This window comes from Portunus trituberculatus, chromosome 41, assembly GCF_017591435.1.
Source record: "Portunus trituberculatus isolate SZX2019 chromosome 41, ASM1759143v1, whole genome shotgun sequence".
In the NCBI taxonomy this organism is placed as follows: Eukaryota; Metazoa; Arthropoda; class Malacostraca; order Decapoda; family Portunidae; genus Portunus; species Portunus trituberculatus.
The window spans coordinates 27,613,242-27,628,227 of NC_059295.1; the positions used below are offsets into that span (position 1 = coordinate 27,613,242).

The 14,986-nt window shown below is 41.9% G+C and overlaps 1 protein-coding gene across 1 annotated transcript in view; it reads left to right on the plus strand.

The window, feature by feature from the left end:
- The window catches only part of LOC123516988 (paired mesoderm homeobox protein 2B-like), a 124,815-nt gene that overhangs the window by 1,287 nt on the left and 108,542 nt on the right, over nucleotides 1-14,986 (plus strand).

The window sequence follows — 14,986 nt, forward strand, 5'->3', positions numbered from 1 at the left end:
TAGCTAGCCCGGGGGTAACCACTGAATAATTAAAACTACAGAAGGACTGAACGTAGGAGTAGATGCAAAACAGGAAGAATTTAACCCTTTTACAAATGCTTTACCTTTCCGCATCATCGCATTCTAATTAATCACCGCCCTCCGCCACACGCCACACGCCACGCCAACACACACACGCACACACACACAACCTGCCATCCAGTACTACCCACGTGCATCAATTCCACCCATAAAGACACAAAGACTCCCACGTAAAGAAAAATAAAGAAACCGCCACAAATAATTCCTTACGCTAAACCACAATGACACAATCTAACCACGCAAAATTTCATCGTAAGAAAATAATTACCTTTGGAGAAAATTTAGTTTACGGAATGTTCGTAGGAAAAGAAAAAAAATCATTAAGGCGAATCAAACACGCTGATTTATTATTTTTTTTCCCTTCTTAGTGTTGTAACTTTGAATTTCGTAAGTCAAGAGAGTGATGCAAAGTGAGGAGTGTGTGAAAAGAATAGGTAAAGATCGCACTGTTATTCGTAATGGTCGTAGTAAAGAAAGAGCTGAAGGAGAGTATGAGTAAAGGTAGAAAAGGAAGCTCAGGTGTTTAGTAAGGCCATGTTGTTTTCCCTTTCCCAACGCCATGTCTTGTGTTCATCGCTAGGATAGGAGTTGAATAGTAATAATAATAACAGTAATAATAGTAATAATAATAATAATAATACACACACACACACACACACACACACACACACACACACACACACACAATAATAATAATAATAATAATAATATTATTATTATTATTATTATTATTATTATTATTATTATTATTATTATTATTATTATTATTATTGTTAATATTATAGTTATTATTACTAATACTTCTATTATTACTACTACTGCTACTACTGTTACTACTGCTACTAGTACTACTGTACTACATACTAACTAGAACTACATACACCTATTAACATCATTCTCATTTCTACTACTACTACTACTACTACTACTACTACTACTACTACTACTACAACTACTACTACTATTACCACTATTACTACTACTACTACTACTACTACTACTACTACTACTACTACTAAAACAACTATTCTTACTACTACTACTATTACTACTACTACTACTACTACTACTACTACTACTACTACTACTACTACCAGCAATACAACTTTAACAACAACTACAACCACTACTACTACAACAGTAACAACTACTACTAATACTTCCATGACCACTCTCACATTTTAGAGTAAAGGTGATAGGGCAGCGGCAGCAGTCAGTTGAAGCTTCAAATATAAACACACACACACACACACACACACACACACACACACACACACACACACACACACACAGGGCGAGGCTTGAGCACTACTAAACACACCACTAATGTTCGTATTGAGAAACGCTATACTCTCTCACTATGACTCTTCTCTAAGACCACTGAGATGGTTAGCCAATTTCTCAAGAGTATTTCTCCGGTTACTAATGTAGAAATCTTGTTAATCTATCAATGGAACCATAAAAAACACCCTTAAAAATCAGCGTAAACTCTTGTAGAACTTATTAACCTCTTTAGTACAGGAATACATTTTTATCTTGAGATTTTTGTACGATTAGACCATTTTATTGACATTTAAGAAAGGTCTATGGAGGTCAGAAGATTAATGGCCAGAATCTTTACTATTCAAATCCCCCAAATAAGTTTCTGAAGCTGTATAAAATCACCAAATAGTAAGCAGAGTGAATATGGAAACGCGTCATGATACTGAAAGGGCTAAAACTGGGGTAAGATGCGTGGAGAGGTGTCATGATACTGAAGAGGTTAAAAATTGGTGTAAGATGCGTGGAGAAGTGTTTTCTGCATGTGGTTCTCCTGATGAATGGCGCAACATCTTGTCCACGTTAGGAAAAAAAAAGCTCTTTCCTTGTTATGAGTAAAGACGGGAAGAACAGAAAGAAATATAATAAATAGAGAGAAAAAAAAGTTATGTTGTGTTGTGTTGTGTTGTGTTGTGTCAGAGCTATAGGATTAGTATTGTTTCCTTAGCATCGTATACTCTTTCATAATGGCACAATTTTAATCTCTCTCTCTCTCTCTCTCTCTCTCTCTCTCTCTCTCTCTTAACCTTCGATTTGGTAACTTGTTCACTGCCTCTCCTTCACAAGAACACATACTGACTTAAACGTTTTTTTTTTTTTGTCATCGTTTACCTTCGATATTGTAACTTCCTCTGCGTTTTAGATGACTCAAGATGACACTCAGCTGTCGAAACGTCTTATAAACAAGCTGTCAATATATTCGCTGCCTCCATTCCTCCTACGGGTAAAATTGTAATGTCGGGCAATTTTACATGAAGTAACGATTGATTGCCTTCGCTCACCCAGCTAACATAACCTAACCTAACCTCGTCATAAATTGTCGCTGAAAGACTAAATGAGAAATGAGAGAAAGAGTATTTTTTTTTTATATTCTCGCATTACCTTTGCCTCTTCTCTTCCGTCGTAACATCCCCGCGACAGACTAAACCACACAAGATCGAAAGAATTAACCTATACTAAACTAATCGTGTGGAAACTGAGTAAATTATATAAGGGACAATTTTTCACCTACTTCTGCATCACGACTTCATAGGACCGAGAGAGCTGAACAACAAACAGTAAACATATGGCGCGTAAATGGTGCAAAGTATAAGATTAATTTTCTTATATACTTTCGCATCACCTTTGATTGTTCTTCCTCATAACTCCCGCTGACTATAGACTGCACTAAAATAAACCCGTACACAGTGAAGGGCATAAAGTTCTTCTAGATAGCTTTACAATAGGTACAACACAATACAATACTTATGCTTTACCTCTCCTGTTACCTCTTCAATGCTTTCTTTTCCTTCGCCCTCACCTGTCTTTCGTGTCTTAGGCTGAAATAATAGTAAGGTAACTGGCGAGAAAAAAAATATATGAAGGGTTTTAGCATCATATTAGCTTATCGTTGTTTTTTCTTTTAACTTGACTTCTTCACGGACCTGACTGGTGTGTTTATATATGTTTTTGAATGCGCTTATTTTAAATGCATCAGCTGTGTTTTGTGGGACAGTGTGGCGAGCAGAAGGTATAGGTGTGTGTGTGTGTGTGTGTGTGTGTGTGTGTGTGTGTGTGATTTCCCATCCCATCTCGCTTTAGAAATACACACACACACACACACACACAAATGAAAATAAATAAAGACGAACGAATACATAAGTAAGTAAACACAACAAATAATAGAAGATAGATAAATAAACACATGATAAATAGAATAAAGCAACATAAATCTCTGAAGTTTACAAAAAAGGAGAAATAACTAAGAAAAAAAAGAAGAAAAAGACAAAAAAAAAAAGAAAAAGAGAGGTAGTGTACATGGAGGCACAAATCAAATAATTAAGAGATAATAAAGACGAGACATCAACTTCCAAAAGAAATGAATAATGATAAGCAAGAAAGCAACGATACACAGTTAATAGAAGACGAACGATGAAGAGAGAGAGAGAGAGAGAGAGAGAGAGAGAGAGAGAGAGAGAGAGAGAGAATAAACACTTGGAAGGAAAAGAATAATAATAACAGTGGCTGACGTAAACAAATGATTATACAAGAAAGGATGAGAATAAAACATAGATAGGTGATTATTAGAAATGTATGTATTTCATTGTTGAAGATAGATAATGTTGAAGATAGTTGAAAATAGATATAGTAATGTTGAGGATAGATAGAGTACTGTTGAAGATAGATATAGTAATGTTAAAAATATAATAATTATGTTAAAAATAGATAGAGTAATGTCGAAGATAGATAGAGTAATGTTGAAGATAGATAGAGTAATGTTGAAAATATAGTCTAGATACAGATCGAAATTAAATAGAATAAATAATAATAAAAAAAAAACGTAATAAAGACAAGAAGGCAATAAAAGATGTAATGAAAATAGAGACAATGAATAATTTGCTGCTTGAAAAAAAAAATGACATAAAATAAAGTGAATAAATAAATAGATAAACGTAATAAAAACAAGTATAAAATTTGAGAAAAAATAATAGAGTATAATGAAAAAAAAAAACCCGAAATGAAATGAATAAATAAAATAAATAAACGTAACGAAATAGAATAAAACAAATAAATAAATAAATAAAGTAATAATAAAAACAAGCATAAAATCAAAGAAAAACAACAACAATACAGTAAAATAAAAAACAAAAACAAAACAAAACAAACGAAATCAAATCACTAAACAAATAAAATAAATAAACGTAACGAAATAAAAAAAAAAAACGTAATAAAAACAAGTATAAAATTTGAGAGAAAAAACAAAACAAAACAAAAACAAAACAAAACAAAACAAAACGAGCATAAAAATCTGAGAGAAAAAAACAACAACACAATACAGTAAAAAGAAAAACAACAACAACAACAACAACTATTATTTACTTAACGAGCAAACGAAGGAGAGAGAGAGAGAAAAAAAAAAAAAAAAAGATCTAGCATACCATTTTTTTCCTTGCTTTCTTATCCCTCTTTGATATCATACTTGTCTTCATCTTCCACCCATTTCTTCTTAATCTAATCCTTCTTAACTCCTTACATTTCTTTCCTCTACCTGTCAAAAATGCCTCTTGTTCCCTGCTCGCCCATTTCCCGTGTCCGTTAACCCCTTCAATACTGGAACGCATTTTTATCATGAATTTTTGGGTGTGATTAGACGATTTTATTAACATTAGGAAGGCTCTATGGAGTTCAGGAGATTAATGGCCGGAGTCTTCACTATTTTAATCCCTCACATAATTTTCTGAAACTGTATAAAATCGCCGGATAGTAAGCACAATAAATAAGGAAACGCGTCCTGGTATTGAAGGGGTTAAGTTCCTGCCAAGAAAGGAGAGTTGAAGGTTTTTGCAGAATATATCTTTGTGATAATAGATTAAGGCTCGTTGTAGCATCTTTCTGCTTCTTCTTTTCATTATGCTTGTCTTTATCATTCTTATCATCATGGAGTTTTTTTTACAAGCATTCGTTGTTTACAGATGGTTCATTCAGTGTGTGTGTGTGTGTGTGTGTGTGTGTGTGTGTGTGTGTGTGTGTGTGTGTGTGTGTGTGTGTGTGTGTGTGTGTGTGTGTGTGTGTGTGGAGAAAGGAAGGAAGGAAGGAAGGAAGGAAGGAAGGAAGGAGGGAGGGAGAAAAAGGATGAAGGAATGAATGAAGGAGGGAAGAAAAGACGGAAAAGGAAGGAAAAGGAAGGAAAGGAGGAAGGAAGGAAAGGAGGAGGGAGGGAAGGAATGAAGGAAGGAGGGAAGGAAGGAAGGAATGAAATGGAAGAAAGTAAGGAAGGAAGGAGAGAAGAAAGGAAGCAAGTAAGGAAGCCAGCAAGGAAGGAAGGCTGTAAAAGAAGGAAAGAAGGCAAGCAAAAAGGAAAGTTGTGAAGGAGGAAATGAAGGATGTGGAAAGGAAGGAAGGATGGATGGATAGATGGACGCGGAAACAAATGAATGCGTAAATGAATGAAGGGATGAGAAAAAGAAGAAAGAAAGAAAAAAAGAAAGTCAATAAAAAAGTGGATAAAGAATAAAGAAGTGACACGAAAAATTAAGAAAGATACTTAAAGGTAAAAAAAAAAATATATAAAGCATTCAGTTGAAGAGAAACGAAGAAAAAAGACAAGAAGAAAAAGAAGAAGAAGAAGAAGAAGAAGACGCGAGAGAAGGAAAGAGGGAAGGTACTACTAGCAAAGGACTCCTAAAGAAGCAGGGTATTTATGGAGCAGGGGAAGGGAAGTAGAGGACAGGTGGCGAGAGGGAAGAAGGAAGGTAAGGAGAGAACACACTGTAGGGAGACACTGAGTGGAGCAGGATGGTGGCGCTAAGTAGGCTGGTGTGGGGACGGTGCGGGCGGGAACCATGGTAGGAGTTAGAGGAGGCAGTGAAGGATGCATGGAAGGACGGCAAGTGGGAGAGAGTGGGGCGGAGGGACGGGCAGGGAGTAGGATGTCCTTTCAGCTGGTCTTCAGGATTATGGCATCGTGGTGGGAGGTTGGCGAGGAGTCTTGAGGTGGAGGCAGATGTCCCTGGTGTGGGGTGAGGCACGCATGCGGTGTTAGTGCTCTGAGGGGAAATCTTTGGCGACTTAACTGCGTGCGCCATTCACCGTGCCGCGCTTGATGGAAGTAAAAGGAGATAGTTTTAAAAATTGAAGCCTGGTATTTTCAAGGTGTTTTTAAAAGCAAGGCCGGTATTCTAAAAGCACGAGTGAGGTATTTTAAGGGAGGAGATAGAGCATTTTGAAGGCAACGAGGGATTTTTGAATGCAGACTCGGGGAATTTTAAAAGCAAAGGCGGAGCATTTTGAAAGCAGGGAAGGGCCAGACGGGACACGCTCATGGTGCCTCAACTTCCCGCACCATAAAAAATTCACTTTTCACTCTCCGTCACTGGCAGTGTTCATGTCCATATTGGACAGTTAATCCTTGGGATTTTTCAGCTGACTAATCCGTAGCTTATACCTAGAAAATTAAATTCTGATGAAAATACAATGAAAGTATATTTTTCGAATGATAAAGAAACAGTGGAGGCAGCGATCGCGTGCAGGACTGGGCAGGGAGGGGGGCAGGGGCAGCAGGAGGCCCGGCGGGGTGAGCGGTGCCGCTGTCTGCCGCTGCCTCTGTGCGCTGCAGAGTTGAGAGTGTTTGTGCCGCTGCAATGTGGTCTTTAAAGTTGCGTTATGATCTTCGGCAGCGGCTACGTGCGCTGTGATGTTTTGCTGCAAATCCAAAGCGTTGCGGTGTTTAATTGATAAACGTTTCCGGTGGTGCAGCGAGCGGCGTGCGGCACGGCAAGTGGCGGAGAGGTGGTGGTGGTGCAGCGTGGCGCCGCCACACTCGGCCTCTGCGGAGAGCGCCAACGTCACCCCGACAGCCTTGGTCACACCCTCGCTAAGTCACTGCCAGTGCTCTTCCTCTCAGGAGGCGATTGTCACCAAACAAAATGAACCGAACAAGAACACCGAAGCCGTTCATAAGTGAGCGCGAACGCTAAAAATAAAAGAAAAAAAAAAAAATGTATGTGTGTGTGTGTGTGTGTGTGTGTGTGTGTGTGTGTGTGTGTGTGTGTGTGTGTGTGCGTGTACGTGTGCGTGTGTGTGTGTTTTCGCTCACTACTACTATTACTATCCTTTCCTCTCACGTAAAAAAAAAAAAAATCATCAAATAACATATGGCACACCACACACCACAGGCAGCTCAACACACCACGCTCAACACTCACACCTTCTTGTTACTCATTACCAACACCTCGCACTATCTCCCTGCCCGCCTGTCCAGTACCATCACGATCACCATCACCTCAGGCACCCTTCATAGGAGCTTTTCGGGCCGGTGTGGTGTGTCCGACCGTTGGGGCACGCGTGTTGGGGTGGACCCGCTTGCGTTGTTTACCTGAGAGGGGCACGTGGAGGAAGGGGGCACATGGAGGAGAGGGGGCCAGGGGAGCAGGGGGCAGGGGCCAGGGACAGGGGGCAGTGTCGGCTCAGCTTAGTCCTCGCCATTACGATCAGTGAAATTATGCAGAGAGAAAGACTAGGAGGTATTTGTTTGATGGCTTTGTGTGTGTGTGTGTGTGTGTGTGTGTGTGTGTGCTTCGCTGACAGATGCAGTGAACGACTTGTCATCGCCAAACACTCGCTTAAATCCTTCATAACATATTTATTTGCCAGACGTACGTACAAAATAAAAACTAAAACTTTGTACTACTTTTATTACTTCCGTGATAATGATAATGGCAACACTGCTACTACTTCTACTACTACTACTACTACTACTACTACTACAAATAATAATAACAATAACAACCCATTTACTCTTTTTCACTTCAATAACACAATCTTCTTTTCTTCCTAATTTCCCTTCTACCACCACCACCACCACCACCACTACTAAACTTTCCCAGATCACATTAGCGTACCGTCACTTCAAAACACAAACACTCCAGACAGCCAAGAGAGTCAGTGCTGCGCTGCGCCATGTAGTAACACTCGAACGAAACGCTAAACATTCGCTGTGGGTCTGTCGAGCCGCGTGCCAGCGTGAGAGAATAAGAAATATAAGAACATTCATTCATCTTTGGTTTTTGAAGTTTGTTGTGACGAAAGAACAAAAAGTTTAAATATGAACCATACAAACACAACCAATAGTCGAGTAGCTCACACACATCACTCATCTTCACAGCTCTTAGTGTATTTCCTCAGTCTTACGTTAGATCTCGAATGAAGCGAATAACTATTTTGTGCACTAAACATCTATATTGTGAACATGTCCATTACATCTATCAGTATTCTTGCACCAGTACTTTGCTTGTACACAGGAGAGTAGTGCTTCGATGTACATCACACCCTTTCCCAACTGAAATACTTGTTTCAACTGTTTGTATTCCTGCGCCGTGCAACCGGAAGCCTTATGAATGGATCTATAATGAACTGGAGATACATTAAGCGAAAACTTTTCACAAAGGAAAAAAAGGTTTCGAAAGTTTATGTTGAGATGAAAAAAAAAAAAAAAGAACATTGCAGACTCGTGGTGACTCTTAACACTCCACAGGGATATTTTCTTTTATTTCACTCGTAAATGAGACTGAATAAAAGCTAAGACACAACAGAAGAAAGCAAACAAACAGACAAACTAGGAATATGAATGTTATACTGAATTGTGAAGAAAACAACGGCTGATCAGGAAAACAAGAAATATAAAAGTAAAATGCTCTGAAAATTAGAACATTATAGCACATAAATCCTACTTTGTGAATATCAAACCTTGCAGTGCATTAAGGGGAATCTGTGCTCACCGAAACTGTACATGGAAGAAATCAGTCCATGAAATTAAATTGGCTTTTTATTCTTGGATTTTCTAATTGCTTCTTTTCTGGGAACGCTATTATCAGCAGACATTTTTTCCCTGGGATTACTACTATTACTCAGCACTCGGTGTATACAAAGCTACAAGGCGTCAGTTTGCCTGTAACACAATGCACTTAAAAACACAATATTTATTCTTGTTGATGCACAAGAGAGAAAGCAAAACTGAAAAAAAAAAAAAAATGGGGAAAAAAGAATCCACTAAACTATCGCCTATAAAAACAAATAAGAAAAAGTAAACATAATCAATAAAATCAATAAAGGTAAATAAAAGAATGAAAAAAAAAAAAAACCATGTCTCCCCTTTTTAACAAGATTTAGCCACAATAACCAGGAAGGAAGAGCTGCACATCTTTACACACCACACTCACACTCTACTTCACCATGACACGACCAACACAACTCACTCTCTCCCTCACCTTCATCTCCCCATACAATGTACCTCTATAACCAACCCAACAAAACTCTACATCAATAAAAAAAAAAAGAAGTAAAGGGAAGAGAAAACGTACAACCTAACACAATAGCTTACCACGCCTCGACCCACACAGTACCTCCCCTTTCTTCTACGTAACTGGGCCTAACGCAGCGTGGTGTATAAGCTATTGCTACCAAACGGAGCATCCCAGTTTAGCAGCGGTGTACGAAGCTCAGCCAGCCTCACACACACACAAACACACACACACACATACACACACAGGAGGGCGACACACGACAACTCAACTCAGCTCCATCAGGACAGAGCGGTGGCGTATGAACTAACACATGTGCGTCCTTCCTTCTATCTGTTCTTTATCCCCGTTCAGTCTTCCTCTTCGCTACGGAAACAAAGGGGGGTGGAAAGGAAACAGTAACTGGGGGAGGAGCGTAAGAATAAGGAGTATAGCATTGCCAGTAGAAGAAGAAAGAGGAGAAGGAGGAGGAGGAGAATGGAGGAAGGGGGGAACATGAATCATAGAGGAGGAATGAGGCGGCGGGCGAGCCAGGAATAAGGGAGGGGGAGGAGAGGACCAGCGCCGAGGTAATTGAGTTAGGATCGACTACTGGCTACCACCGGCACAAACACCACATTGATTACTACAAATATTGTGCAGGGGGAGCCATCGAGGAGGAGGAGGAGGAGGAGGAGGAGGAGGAGGAGGAGGAAGACAACGAATGGCAATTGTATATGGATAACAGTGAAAAAAAGGAGGGAAAAAAATCGATATGAAGGAATACAAAAACACGGTTGATTATCATTACTATCATTGCTGTTATTACTTGGTCCAGCTATAAAAGTTTCAGAGGGAAGTGAAAGAAAGCAAGCAGGATGATGACGATGATGATGATGATGATGATGATGATGATGAGGAGGAGGAGGAGGAGGAGGAGGAGGAGGAGGAGGAGGAGTCATGCTGCTATTACTTGGATTAGCTATTACGAGTTTCAGAAGGAAGTGAAGGAAAGCAAGCACGATGATGATGGTGATGATGGTGATAATGATGATGATGATGATGATGAGAGGAGGAGGAGGAGGAAGAGGAGGAGGAGGATGACAAGGATAACAGATCATGAATTCCTCACAACAGCAATACTTAACAGGAAAAACAAAACAAAACTCTAAATAAGTACAGGAATAAAGAAGAAAATGTGTAATCCATGGCCACTGTTGTTCGTTGAGGAGGAGGAGGAAGAGGAGGAGGAGGAGGAGGAGGAGGAGGAGGAGGAGGAGGAGGAGGAGGAGGAGGAGGAACCGTACGGGGCGCAAGACTGTACTCCCCCAAACCAGGTTCATTACACACAAGGAAGGTAACAGGACGGTTCCTTTCCTTCCCTTTCCTTTCCTCTTACATTTTTTTTCTTACCTCCTTTCCCTTTTCCTCTCTCCTCCTCCTCCTTCTCCTCCTCCTCCCCCTTCCCCTCCTCCTCCTCCTCCTCCTCCTTCGACTTTTTTTTTTTTTTCATTTTATCTTCTCTCGATCTATTTTCTGAAGTGCCAGTTGTTGTTTCTTCTTGAAGTCTACGTCTGTTTTGAGCGGTTACTTTCTTTTGTTGTTTTTGTATTGCTCTATATTTTTCCCTCTCTATTCTCTACTCTCTCTCTCTCTCTCTCTCTCTCTCTCTCTCGACTAACATGATGGGATGGGCGAGGGTACGACAGTTTTCTGCTCATGAACGACATTTTTCCATAGTGTGGTGTTGCCTCTTATTTCACAGGGAATAGTTATAATGTACACAGTCATGGGAGTGTATTATTATTACTACTACTACTACTACTACTACTACTACTACTACTACTTTTATTATTATTATTATTATTATTATTATTATTATTATTATTATTGTTGTTGTTGTTGTTGTTATCATTGTTATTATTGTTATCATATCAAAGCGTGTAGTTAATCTGTAGACAGGTGTAGGCGCTTTGATATTTACTTATAATGGAAAGAAGTTTTATTTCTTTTCTCTGAATAAATACCAAAAGAAAAGATGCTTCAGCGTGAGTGTTATAATGAAGATCTCGTGCTTTGCTTTTACTCTTGAGTGATTCATTCATTCATTCAGGGACTGATTGATAGATTAAAAGTCTGACGCCACAAGAACGAGATCATAGAAACCACCTTCATTCTTATCTATTTCTCTGACACTCACTAAGCAGCGTACAGCGATGATTGTATCATAAATAACCATGAAAATGATGAATACACGCAAATGTAACCAGATAAACTACACTAATTTGGAAAAGAGTATGACAATGATTATACCATAAATAACTATAAAGATGATAAATACATACAAAGCTAACCAAATAAACTATACTAATTTGGAAAAGTGAATGACGCAGCGCACCTGGCTCACTAAACAGGTGTTAGTGATTCCAGTCTACGGGCAGAGAAGCCTTCTTTGGCCTCTGCTCTTAAACGCTTCAGTACTGAGACGCATTTTTACTTTTGACTTTTTTGCTATGATTAGACGATTTTATTTACATCAGAAGGGTCTATAGAGGTCAGAAGATTAATGGCCAGAGTCTTCACTATTTCAATCTCCGCATAAGTTTCTTAAGCCGTATAAAGTCACCAAATAGTAGTGTGTGTGTGTGTGTGTGTGTGTGTGTGTGTGTGTGTGTGTGTGTGTGTGTGTGTGTGTGTGTGTGTGTGTGTGTGTGTGTGTGTGTGTGAGAGAGAGAGAGAGAGAGAGAGAGAGAGAGAGAGAGAGAGAGAGAGAGAGAGAGAGAGAGAGAGAGAGAGAGAGAGAGGGTGCAGGCAGAGCAGAGTGAAATACGACATTACCTGCCTCTTCCGCTGACGTATTGATATTGTTCTCGCCAATAGCTGAGAGAAACGACCCCGCGCTCGCCAGGATGGGAAAATAAGCAGCCTTGGCATCCTTCCTTTACTCTCTCAACTGGTGGCTGCCGAGACGCCCCCCACCGTCCCGCTCCTCACGCAAACCGCCCCTCCCTACACACACGCAGCAGGAGGTAGTAGGAAGCAAACACACGCACTCACGCACACACAGGAGAGATAAGAAGCAGTAAACAGAGTGGCAGGTGACGTGGTTATGACGTAATAATGATCGCGGCGGTCCATTGGTCGATGAGTGAGTGTGATGGTAGTAGTGGTGGCGGTAGAAGCTCCTTGCAAGACGCCGCCGCTCGCTTCTCTTGCTTGCTCGCTCGCTCCTCGCTCACAAACACGCAGAATTCTCGCTGTATTTTAGGATTATCTCTCTCTCCCTCTCTCTCTATCCCTCCCTCTCTTTCTCTCTCACCACAGCCAGGAAGTAAGCCCGCAAGGTAAGGTTGAAATACGTATACACTAGGAAAGGGAAGAAAAAATACTTGTTCGTGGAGTGCTTTTTCCTTCTCTTGGGTGTAGGAGAGACGAAGAAAAGTGGAACGACAACGACCGACCACCTAACATCTTCGGCTCTCCGGGGGGGCTCGAGAATCTGGTGAGACGCGTCCTCCTCCGCCCTCGATCTTATTGGCACCATTTTTCAACGCATTCGTGTGAGAAGCTTCCACGCATCAAACTTGTCCGCTCGCTGTATATTTTTCCCATACGTCTCTCTCTCTCTCTCTCTCTCTCTGGGGAAGGGGGTGGTGTGGGCGAAGTTTTGTGGGGTGTTGGGGGAATTCCCGAAGCGGAGGAGGGTGAGGGTGAGGGGAGAATGGAATTGGGGAGTGTGTGTGTGTGTGTGTGTGTGTGTGTGTGTGTGTGTGTGTGTGTGTGTGTGTGTGTGTGTGTGTGAGGGGATTGAATATGAGGAAGGGAGGGGAATGATGGAGGGTAGGTAGGGGGGGCAGGGGGCAGTGAGGGTACCAGGCAGGGAAGTAAGACAGATGAAAAGGTGGAGGAAATGAAAATACGGATTACAAACGAAAAAGAAAAGGGAAAAGGATCACACACACACACACACACACACACACACACACACACACACACACACACACACACACACACACACACACACACACACAGAGAAAAAAAAGGAGAAAAAGAGGCGGTGCGTGTGTGTGAAATGGAGAAAAGAGGCGGTGAGTGTGAGAGAGAGAGGAGGAAAAGAGTTGAGAGAGAGAGAGAGAGAGAGAGAGAGAGAGAGAGAGAGAAAAAAAAAAGATAGATTGAGAGACAGTACTGAATTCATGACAAGGGAATGACGGTGGTGTGTACTTGTGGTGATGGTGATGTGGCGGTGATGGTGTGGTGGACTGTGGTAATGTGTTGTGGCGGTGAGTGTGGTGGTTCGGATGGTGATGATGCTGGCTGTCATAATTATTGCAATGAAGTGTTTGGGTGAAGTGTGGTGAAGATGACTGAGAAGATGGTAGTGGTAGTGGTGGTGGTGATAGCAAAGCTGAATCGTATGAGAATGGTGATGATTTTGGCGATGATCGTGTGATGGTAGAAATCATGGTAAGATGTTGCTGTAAATCTAATGGCAATGATAGCATATGATCCTTCATTTGGTTCAAAGAGATGATGAGTCGGTTTCGGTTTGTGATGACAATGGTGGTGATGATTGTGGTGGTGGTGGTGTGGTATTGCAGATGGTGGTGAGTGCCATGGTCGTGAATGGTTGTGAACATGGTGTGGTGGGAGCGGCGTGCGCTGCCCGCTGGGGGCGGCACCTCGCAGGAGGCGGATAACGACATCAGGACGACCATCCGTCATCCGCTGGTCGCCCGGGTAGCCCAGATCCACTAACCAAATTTGCTTCCATCCGGGCCGCGCTCTAATCTAATTGCCACTGCTTTTTCTTGGCGTAATTAAGTTGCTTAGTGCTTAACCTCGAAGGCTGATTATATTTCAGCCAAGATATTAGAAGAATTTTGTCATAATTGAGCCGTGGCGGGGCTTATGACTGATATAAGGGCGGAGGAAGACTGTGGCTGCGGTAGTCTGGCCATGGCGGCGGGAGGCGGCGGGCTGCCCGTGACCCGCCGCTCGCCGCCATCTTGACTCTGGTGGCGGAAAAGCTTTGTTGACGCGACGCCCGCCGCCGCCCGCACGCCGCGCCGCTCGGAGTACTATCTGCGGAGTACCTCGCTCAGCCGCCCAACTCATCCTCGGCGGCAGCAGGCGGCGGTGGCGGCGGCGTGGGCGGCGGTGCGAGGAGCGAGACTGGCATATTTACGAGGAGTGGTCGGCCATCTTGGAGTGACGTCAGCAGCGTGTTTGCCGACTTGCGAGGGAGAAAAACAGGAGTGTCTTGCTATTGATCCTTTAAGAGCGGTACTACACCCCGTCACTGCCACTACACCCCGTCACAACTGCACCGCTACGCACGCTACACCCCGCCGCCGCTGGCCCGCCCGCCGCACGCTGCCACCACACTCAATCAGCGATACACTGCCTCACTACACCCCGCCCCTCCCCTTCCCCCTTTCCTCACCCGCCCCCCTCGCTACACTCGCCCATCAATCAATCTCACCAGTTACACTATACTCTCTCTCTCTCTCTCTCTCTCTCTCTCTCTCTCTCTCTCAGTTAAGCGTACTTCACCCACCAAACACTCCATATCATCATCATCACACACACACACACACACACACACA